The 11,194-nt window shown below is 38.9% G+C and overlaps 1 long non-coding RNA gene across 1 annotated transcript in view; it reads right to left on the bottom strand.

The window, feature by feature from the left end:
- Window positions 1-691: 691 nt before the first annotated feature.
- Window positions 692-11,194, bottom strand: part of LOC127491634 (uncharacterized) — a 68,593-nt gene continuing 58,090 nt past the window's right edge. Inside the window, exons 6-7 of the long non-coding RNA XR_011387625.1 lie at window positions 4,388-4,456; window positions 692-1,112 (exon numbers count right to left, since the gene is read on the bottom strand). This is a non-coding gene — a long non-coding RNA (uncharacterized lncRNA). The remainder of the gene's footprint in view (window positions 1,113-4,387; window positions 4,457-11,194) is intronic.

Below are 11,194 nucleotides of genomic sequence, written 5' to 3'. Positions count from 1 at the left end.
CCTGGAATCAGAACTTCTGGGGGGTAAGGCCAGGAAATCTGTGCTTCAACAACCTTCTGCGGATTCTGCTGTGGCCCTAGCGTTGAGAGCGCTCACATTATGCCATCCTCATGACAGCTCTGCAGGCTTAGGATAGTTTAGCTTGACTTTTAAGATAATGAAGCAAAGAAGAGGCAACACTCACACAGATTTTCACTCCAGACCTTTGTGCCTTCTCAGCCTGATGCCTGTTTTACTTTTCTGATGGTTTCCCAATAGGCACTGTAGGAGTGTAAATATCACATATTATATTCATAACCAGGCAAGTGATGAGTGCTTTGTGAATAGGCAACAAAGTTTGGAAGTATAAAAGTAAAAGGCCGACATGATGTTAGACAAAGGGTTATTAAATTGGAGTCATTTTTTCCATGGCACTTCCTCAGTCCAAAGATTGGAACAAGGGATCCAAAACAAACAGCTGGAAATGGATCTGATCTGGAAGCCCTTCTGAGCCACAGTCTCTCTGGGTTAGAAAACTGAATTTGAAAGAGAACACTCAGCCAGAAACATCTACATCCCTCAGAAACGGGGCTCAAGAATGGGAAATTCCTGGGGCTGAGTCATCCCGACTTGGGCCAGCCCTCTGATTGATGGAGAAGGCTAAAGTGAGAGAACCTCCCAAACCGGCAAGACTGAAGGAGCAGATGAGTGAGTCCATGGACCAGTAGTGAGTAGTGATAGGCTGGGTGAGGGAAGACTCAGACAGGACAAGGCTGTTTGCCTCAGGGACCAGAGGCAAGGAAGACAGGGGAACAGAGGCTGAGGGAAATAGCAAGAAGCAAATCCCAACCTCCATTTCCTCCCGCACCTTCTTTTTGCTTGACCAATGCAAACTACATGTCAGAGGGTAATTTATTCACTGCTGGTAAAGCAGTTAATGGTGTTGTAATTTTGTTCTGAATAAGATATCATACACTTATTATTTCATGTATTTAACAGAGCTTGAAATTAACACTGCCAGCAGAGCGAGACTCACTGATGTTGCCTCCAGACCCTGACAGGAAGCACCGTCTTCCAGAGGATGTAGCATCCCATTGCCATTCTGTCTACACTGACGCTCCCAGTGTAGCCCTCTGATAGAAAGAAACAATTAGTTCTGAGGATCATTATCATTTCTGTTAATAGTGCTTCCTTGTCCAAGTCTGTAATGATCATTGCTTAGCTTATGAGTTTATGTTACTGGTTATTGACGTTACTATCAGAAAAGGGACTGTGTCTGGCTGCCTAGCTCACTTTCAAGCAAGAAGCAGTGAGAAATCCATCCTGAAATCTTTCTCTCTTTTCAGATGGGGTCACTTTCTCCACAATGCTGGACTTGACTGCAGGTTACCTTTCCACGAATGAGGTGCTGGGAGGTGAAAGGCAAGTTATTTGGCATCAGCAAACGGGGATCTTCAGCCAGTTCTCCAATTATACTGCCCTGGGAGAGATTTTTGATCTCTGTTCTAAATTGGAAATAATGAAATCTTGCTTCTTTGTTTATTTGTTGAATTTAAATATATTAAAAAGCATGAAAATGCTGGAATCTAATAATAGTTACTATTGATTGAGCATTCAATCAAGTTCATACTTCACTTAAGTTATTTTTGTTTTCTTACCCAAAAGTTTTTTCCAACATTTTCACTGCCATTACTTTAATAGTAGAGGAAAATAAAGCACCCAGAACCTCTAGAGACAGAGCCCAATGTAGCTGCAATGAGCCTTAGCCTTGTATGAAAAGATGTATTTTACATTCATTTATAAGAGAATTATAAATGCAACATGTTATGGACCATAAAGTAGATAGGATATAATTTGTAAATGGGATACCACTGTGCTTGATTTTATAGAAACATACATTTTTAAATTACTTGTTTCGAGTAAATAAGTCCCTGGAAAGGTGATACCTTAGCCCCATGTTTTGATAAGAATACAAAGACCTGTGATAGAAGTTAACTGACAAATAGAGTGTGCCTCTCTTGGTAGGATGGGGTTAAGTGCTCCCGGTGCATTGTCTGTGCAACGCCAACACTGACCTCATGCATAGGGTCTACTCTTATCCCAGCATTCGCAGGCTGTGCTTTCGGAGGGTAGGTAAGCTTTTTAAGATCACAGAAGCTCAGCCCACCCCTTTTCAAGCCAAGACTGCAGGTGGCGCCCAGCAGTGTTTGATTTAACAGGCTCCTCAGGTGATGCTGATCAACCTCCGTGTTTCAAACCTCTGCTGTCCTAACTGGCTTGGTGTTTGTATACACATTGCATGGATATATATTTTAAATGATCGATAATAATATGGAAACAATGGAAATGTCTAGGACAGGTGTTTCACTGTCAAATTCAAATAAATATAAGCTAAAGACCTTGTCATATAATGCTAATTTTACACACACACTTCCAGCAGACTAAGAGGCTGTGTTCCTCAACTCAGAACTAGAAAACAGTCATGAAAAGAGGGGTGTGTCAAAGGTCATCTTATCCATGACACAGGATGCAGTAATCTTCCCCAGAAGTTAACCAAACTGAATCCAGTAGTATAGGAAACCAGTAATGCAAAGTAACCACCCTGCACCCAGCAGCTGAAAGTTGATTCAACATTCAAAAACGCTGTGAATGAAAGAAAGCCTAAAGGGGCTTGTGGCTTCCTAATCATAGGTCCTGGCTGTGCTCTAGATGTTTACAGAAGTTTATTTAGTTTTTGAAAATGTATTCAAATGTTCAAAATGATTTAATGCTTTGATTATAAAATAAGTGAACGTTTTGAAATTTTTTTAAAATTATGATTACACTCAAAATTATTATCACGATTTGTGATTGATAAAAATAGGAACAAAAACCTCTTAGTTGAAATGCATTTATGAAGAAACTAAAATTATTTAGTCTTTAAAAAAAAAAAGATCACAGACCTTTGAAAGAGGTCAGGACTTGAAACCATGTGGTCTGCCGACAACCCTGCACTCCAACTCTCCGTGCAGGATTTATATTTCTTGATTTCTTTCCTCTCTTACATGTGCTTATTTCTAACTTTATTTCTCAGTCATTTTTCAAAATCTTTCTGTAATCTCTATTCTCACTGCTCCTGCTTTTCATACTTAGTGATAAACTGAAAATCAGCAAGCAGTTATTATAATGTTTCTATAATTGAAGATCTAGGAAGAATTTGCTGCTGAATCAATAACAAGTAGCTTGGTAAGTAATTAACGGTGCAATTCAGCTCCAAGATAAATACACTGTACATAAAAAGGCCTTCAATAGTGTTTGTTGAGTGTAGTGAAAGCTTGCAAGTTAAGAAAGTTAAATTAATTTAACCATTTTAGAAGAAACTTTCATATAGAAATTGCATGGTAACTAATTGTCATCATGGTAACTAATTGTCATCTGCTGGTGCCAGCCACAGCAGACCAGTTTAGATAGGAAATCGTGGGACAACACAGAGCTGCAAATAGTAGTGGGAGGGGAAGCTTGGTGAGCTGTTTTTGAAATTCCATGCAGGAAAAAAAGAGAAGGTTTAGAACAGCAATATATATATATATGTGTGTGTGTGTGTATATATATATATGTCTTAACCAATCTTAAATCTCTACAGTTTAATTAATTCATTCAATCCATCATTTATTCATTTATTTATTCAAGGAACATTTACCCAGTGCTTACAATGCTGCAGAAACCCTATATAATTTAATTTTATGTTATCTGCTTCTAATGAAATCATTTAGTCTTTTAATCATTACACGAAAGATTTTCATCAGTTTAAGCTGAAATATAATTAAATAAGTAGGGTTTGAGGCATAGTTGACAGATTTAGTAAGTAACAATAAAACACTCAGCTAGACTTGAATTTTATATAAATAATTACTTATTTTTAATACAACTGATATAAGGGTACTTAAAGAAGTTTGTGGAAATGTAGTTAAAAAACACATTTTGGTGCATTTTTTTGAGAGACAGAGAGAGGGAGAGAGAGCTCCTATTTGCTGTTTCACTCTCGCAGTACTCATAGCTGCCAGGGCTGGAATAGGCTGAAGCAGGGAGCTAGAAACCCAATGTAAGTTTCCCATGTGCATGGAGGTACTGAACTACTGGTTCCATCACCTGTTTCTTCACAAGGTGCTTATTATCAGGAAGCTGGAATTGGGAGCGGAGGCAAAACTCCAACTCAGGCAATAAAATAGGGGAGGCAAGCATTCCAATTGGTGGTTTAACCACTAAGTCAAACACTGCTCCTGGTGAAATAAATAAATAAATAAAGTCACACAAAGAAGAGTTACTAAAAAGTTCATGGGGTAGGGGGCTCGCAAGATGGCCGTATAGCAATAGGATGATCCAACTCACACGGGAAAATAGATAATTAAAAGGGAGAGAAGATACTCACCAGAGATAGAGCCATGAGAAATTCACAACAGGAAGCCCAGGAGATCAACAGAGACTATGCAGGTCCGTGCTGAAAGAGCAAATAAGAAAGGGAAGTGACAGAAGTAGGGCAGAGGTGTGGACCAGGGAGACTGGGAATGGGAGAGGGAGGAGCAAGTGGGATGGGAGAGAGGGTGGGCGATGGGTATGGTCAGAAGACCATAGTTGTACTTATGAAAATTGTACTCATTAAATAAAATGTTTAAAAAATTTTCAAGGATAATTTGTCTTGTGAAATATATATATAGATTTCAAAAATTTTTGCACCAAAAGAAATGCATCTTTTTAATCCATTTTCTATGAACTTTTTGAAAACATATATATATATATATTTTATTGATTTCCTAGAATTTAATATATCCTCATATCATATATTTTATTTGACAATCCAAGTTTGGGGAACCCTGTAATCTTATTTTGTCTCCTGGTTTTAATTAATAGAGTTGTAAAAGTATAGGGAAAGGAACACAGGTCCCTGAAGTCTTGCACCCACAGTCTGCCAGCCACAGTCTTGGATACCTTAAAGAAAACTAATGAAGTATCCAGGTCCTTGTATGAAAGGCATTTTTCTGAAAGAGAATTATATACTACATCAGATGCATTTTCTACACAGAAAGCAATAGGTTTCCCATTTAAGTCTTTCTGTCAGGGGATATCTTGAGTGTAGTGATATTTTTCATATCATGTTTCACCAAATGATTTATAAATAATTACAATATTCATGCTTTGTTACCTTGGTGTTGTTGCTGGGAGGCATGGGGTATTTATCATCAGATTATGGGTGGAGAAACTGAGATAAAGAAATGGTAGTCTGATCAATGTCATAGAATGAATCCCCAGTGATACTGACTAGAAAACTCTGCATCCATGAGCCAGGCAGTTCTCAGGGAGTCGGGAGTTTTCACAAGGGTTGAAATTCTGTCTGGCTTTTGAAAAGAGCATCATTGTCTGCTTGAGAAAAGTGCATCCCATGTTGTAATGTCTAAGTTGGAGGCCCAGTTCTAATTCTATCTACCTGCTAACGACCGCTCTGGCAGGCAGCAGGTTATGGTTTTAAGTAGTTGGAATCCTGCCAGCAAATTGGGAGAACTAGACAGAGTTTTGGGTCCCTGGCTTTGGCTGGCCCCAGCCTAGTTGTTGCAGGCATGTGGGGAGTGAAGCAGCAAGATCAAAGATTTATTTTTCTCATTCTTTCTCTCAAATAATAAAAAAATCAATTCTTAAAAATTTAAGCCTTTAAGAAAATAATGCCATCAGAATTACAATGAACTAGAATTAGTCTCAGTGTCTTTCTTTCCCTGTTCTACTCTCCTCTAAGTGGAAGCTCAAATGCTCCCCCCCACCAGAATGGGAGATGAAGCACTTTACACTGAGGCAACAAAAGAGCTGGGGTCTTGCTGCATTCTGCTCAGATAACCTGCTGACTTCAGGAGAATCTGGGAGCTCAAAGAAAAGCACCTTCCGGAACCAAAGATCATTTCAGCACCAGTCATGATCCTTTGTTATAGTGCAACCCAGAGAAAGCTGCATTCCAACTTCAGGGTCCTTTCTTTGTTATGAGGATGTTATTGTTCATCTTTTTTTAAAATTTTATTTAGTAAATATAAATTTCCAAAGTACAGCTTATGGATTACAATGGCTTTTCCCCCCCATGACTTCCCTCCCACCCACAACCATCCATCCCCCACTCCCTCTCCCATTCCATTCACATCAAGATTCATTTTCAATTATCTTTATATACAGAAGATCAATTTAGTATATATTAAGTAAAGATTTCAACAGTTTGCACCCACACAGAAACACAAAGTGTAAAATACTGTTTCAGTATGAGTTATAGCATTACTTCACATTGGACAACACATTAAGGACAGAGATTCTACATGAGGAGTAAGTACACAGTGACTCCTGTTGTTGACTTAACAAATGGACACTCTTGTTTCTGGTGTCAGTAATCTTTCTAGACTCCAGTCATGAGTTGCCAAGGCTATGGCAGCCTTTTGAGTTTGCTGACTTTGATCTTATTTAGACAAGGTCATAGTCAAAGTGGAAGTTCTCCCCTCCCTTCAGAGAAAGGTACCTCCTTCTTTGATGGCCCTGTTCTTTCCACTGGGATCTCACTCGCAGAGATCTTTCATTTAGGTCCTCTTTTTTTTTATTTGCCAGAGTGCCTTGGTTTTCTATACCTAAAATACTCTCATGGGCTCTTCAGCTGGATGCGAGTGCCTTAAGGGCTGATTCTGAGGCAGGAGTGCTGTTTAGCACATCCGCCATTCTATGAGTCTGCTGTGTATCCTGCTTCCCATGTTGGATCGTTCTCTCCCTTTTTGATTCTATCAGTTAGTATTAGCAGACACTAGTCTTGTTTATGTGATCGCTTTGACTCTTAATCCCTTCATTATGATCAAGTGTGAACTGAAATTGTTCACTTTGACTAGTGAGATGGCATTGGTACATGCCACCTTGATGGGGTTGAATTGGAATCCCCTGGCACATTTCTAACTCTACCATTTGGGTCAAGTCAGTTTGAGCATGTCCAAAATTGTACATCTCTTCCCTCTCTTATTCCCACTCTTATATTTAGCAGAGATCAGTTTAACAGTTAAACACCTAAGAATAATTGTGTGTTAATTACAGAGTTCAAACAATAGTAGTAAGTAGAACAAAAAAATACTAAAAGGGATAAAGTATTAAGTTGTTCCTAGACAGACAGGACAAGAGCTGATCAAGTCACTGTTTCTCATAGTGTCCATTTCACTTCAACAGGTTTCCATTTTGGTGCTTGGAAGTTGTCACTGATCAGGGAGAACATATGATATTTGTCCCTCTGGGACTGGCTTATTTCACTCAGCATGATGTGTTCCAGGTTCCTCTATCTTGTTGCAAATGACCGGGTGTCACTGTTTTTGACTGCTGTATAGTATTCTATAGAGTACATGTCCCATAATTTCTTTATCCAGTCTACTGATGATGGGCATTTAGGTTGGTTCCAGGTCTTAGCTATTGAGAATTGAGCTGCAATAAACATTAATGTGCAGACAGCTTTTTTGTTTGCTAATTTAATTTCCTTTGTGTAAATTCCAAGGAGTGGGATGGCTGGGTTGTGTGGTAGGGTTATATTCAGGTTTCTGAGGAATCTCCAGACTGACTTCCATAGTGGCTTAACCAGTTTGCATTCCCACCAACGGTGGGTTAGTGTCTCTTTTTCCCCACATCCTCGCCAGCATCTGCTGTTGTTAGATTTCTGTACGTGAGCCATTCTAATTGGGGTGAGGTGAAACCTCATTGTGGTTTTGATTTGCATTTCCCTGATTGCTAGTGACCTTGAACATTTTTTCATGTGTCTTTCGGCCACTAGGATTTCCTCTTTTGAAAAATGTCTATTGAGGTCCTTGGCCCATCTCTTGAATGGGTTGTTTGTTTTATTGGTGTGGAGTTTCTTGTTCTCTTTGGAGATTCTGGTTATTAACCATTTATCTGTTGCGTAGTTTGCAAATATTTTTTCCCATTCTGTCGCTTGCCTCTTCACTTTCCTGTTTCTTTTGCAGTACAGAACTTCTCAATTTGATGCAGTCTCAAATGTTAATTTTGGCTTTGACTGCCTGTGCTTCCGGGATCTTTTCCAAGAAGTATTGCCGGTACCTATATCTTGCATGGTTTCTCCAATGTTCTCTAATAATTTGATGGTTTCAGGTCATAGATTTAGGTCTTTATTCCATGTTGAGTTGATTTTTGTGTAAGGTGTAAGGTAGGGGTCTTGCTTCATGATTCTGCACGTGGAAATCCAGTTTTCCCAGCACCATTTATTGAATAGACTGTCCTTACTCCAGGGATTGGTTTTAGATCCTTGATGAAATATAAGTTGGCTGTAGATGTTTGGGTTGATTTCAGGTGTTTCAATTCTGTTCCATTGGTCTATCCATCTGTTTCTGTACCAGTACCATGCTGTTTTGATTACAACTGCCCTGTAGTATGTCCTGAAGTCTGGTATTCTGATGCCTCCGGCTTTGTTTCTGTTGTACAAGATTGCTTTAGCTATTCGAGGTCTCCTGTGTCTCCATATGAATTTCAGCATCATTTTTTCCAGATCTGAGAAGAATGTCTTCGGTATTTTGATTGGTATCACATTGAATCTATAAATTGCTTTTGGGAGAATGGCCATTTTGGTGATATTGATTCTTCCAATCCATGAGCATCAAAGATTTTTCCATTTTTTGGTATCCTCTTCTATTTCTTTCTTTAACATTTTGTAAACTGAGACTGTTCATCTTGATATGTTGTCCTATGCTATACATAACAATCTGAGCTGAAGATTGGTATGCAATTTGACCAAAAAGGCTAGAATCTAATATTTTTATAATTTCCTCTTATCTCTGGTTCTCAGTTTCATTAACAGAGAAATGATGCATTGAAGAATAGATGACATTGTCATTCTTCACTGGTCTTAAGGTGGCATGATTTGATGGATTGGTGGTTCTAAGAGTGCCACTGAGGGTCACCTTAAGATTGTGTGCAAGTTTATAGGCTGTTACTTAAACCTGCTTCAGGCACATGGGTCTGCGTTTCCTGTTCAATGTGGCTAGTGACAATCATCCTCAGGCAGGGTTCAGGATACACACACACACACACATACACAAACACCAGCATGTGCTGTGAGATGGAGGTTTATTTCTAGCCTTACGCAGAACCTTTTTTTCTCCCTCAGAAAAACCCTTATATCATGGCATTTGCATACAAGCTGTTGCTGTGAGAAGAAGGGTCTCCCTGTCTAACATCAGTTGAGCTGCCTGGTAACACAGGAACAATGTTGCACTTTGGAGTTCAACATCCATCTGGCCTTGAATAGGAATAGTAACTTCTCTGAACTTCAGTCACTTTATATATAAAAACATAGTAGTAAGATCTAACTTATTACATGAACTCAACAGAATAGTTTTAACGTCACTTTATTTTTAAATTTAGTACCATTGTATTCTCTTCAATAAATCCCCAATTTGGTTGAGTTTTCCCACAAGTTGAGGCAGAGAATAAGATCAACTAGTGTCCATTACAAAGACAGAAGTATATTTTTAAATGAACTCATTGATTCTCTTTTTCAATTAAGCATAATAACATTGTTATAAAGGAGACTATTTTATTGAGATTATATAGAAATGTTCTATTCTCTTAACAATTCAGCATATGAAAACACATGTTTGGAATGTAGGGTATTCTTTTATTTTTATTAATCTATCAATCTTCCTTCTGCAATCTGAAATATCTGTTCAATTTATTGTAATATGCCAAGTGAGAAAGACAGAAATAGTGGAAAGCTACAAACCTGGCAGTGCATGTGTGCACACACACACAGACTTGCACACACATGCATATACATACAATATGCACATATATCATGTACACACATTGGCAAATCTTTGCAGTGAAACAACACATCCATTTATGTAAATTGCTTATCAAATTTCCAAATGGGAATTTGGGACTCACCTTTCAAATCCTGATCTTATAATCTCATTGTAGCTTTGGTCATGCTATTTGACTACCTGCCATGCCAGATAGCACTCTTGTCTCCTGCTGGTGTTGCATAGGAAGGGAGAGATATATCAGGGCATCAAAATACAGAGTTATAGAATGTGATGGTCTTCCTCTAGTTCCATAATTGCTCAGCCATGCTGCTTGTTTCACCTCTACACCACGCTGTCTTTGCCTTGCCAGCTTCCTTGCTGTGGCATTCAAGTCTCAGCCCCAGCTGAAGCCACACTATCCACCTCCGTTGCTCTGTGTCCTCACCCATTGCCAATAGACTTCTTCACACTGCTCAGAGTGGTATGATGGCTCACACTGTGGCCTCCGTTCAGTGTGCCCTTCTCTGGCACACTTCCCTTCCCTGAGGCTTCTTGATCAGATTCTGCTGCTTCCTTTGATCCGAGAACCAGGACACCTCCCTCAAAGCCCCTGTGATTGCTGTGTGCTTAGAAGTCTATATCTGTCAGGAACTATATTTCATTTTTTTGAATTTCCAGTTCCCAATGCCTGACACATGAGTACTAAATATATATTGAATGAATGAACAAATGGATAAATCTTTGAATACATGAGAGAATATTATTGTAGTTTGAATGTTGTGTGTTTTTCCAAAATTCATATGTTGGTTTACATGTAAAGACACCTGTGTCCCATATGGAGTACCTGGGTTTGATACCTGCTCCAGTAACTGATTCCAGCTTCCTCTAATGCAGACACTGGGAGACAGTGGAGATGGCTACAAGTAATTGGGTCCCTATCATTCATGTGGAAGACACAACAAGTGTACCAACTTTACAAAGCAGCTGCAAATATTAAGGAATCAATACATATCAAGTACTTAGAATGGCACCTGGTTCCTAGGAAACAGTCAATAAAGACTAAAGATAATATTTATTATTATGCTATTTATTTTAAATTTTTGAAATGCAGAGAAACAGAAGAGAGAACTGAACTCTTCCCAGAGCTCTGGGAAGACACCTTAACTCTGTGTAACCAATTTTCTCCCACCATATGACACCTCAACTGTAGTCCTCATTGATTTACTGGTCTATATGTCCAAAAAGAAAATCTACTAGTCACATACACCTGGGTGCCCAGGCTATTCCAAGACTTTTCCTGGTTTGGGCCTCACTCCTTACATACAAAAGCTGTCGGTGACTAATCTCCCTAGCCTCAGAAAGAAGACTGAATGAGTAGAAAATGTTTCCTGTGGTTAAGACCTTATTTTCCATCATATTTGCATGTATTT

Source organism: Oryctolagus cuniculus, chromosome 3, assembly GCF_964237555.1.
Source record: "Oryctolagus cuniculus chromosome 3, mOryCun1.1, whole genome shotgun sequence".
Taxonomy (NCBI): domain Eukaryota; kingdom Metazoa; phylum Chordata; class Mammalia; order Lagomorpha; family Leporidae; genus Oryctolagus; species Oryctolagus cuniculus.
Note: the sequence above shows the minus strand (reverse complement) of the source record. Positions and strands in the feature narration are given on the sequence as shown.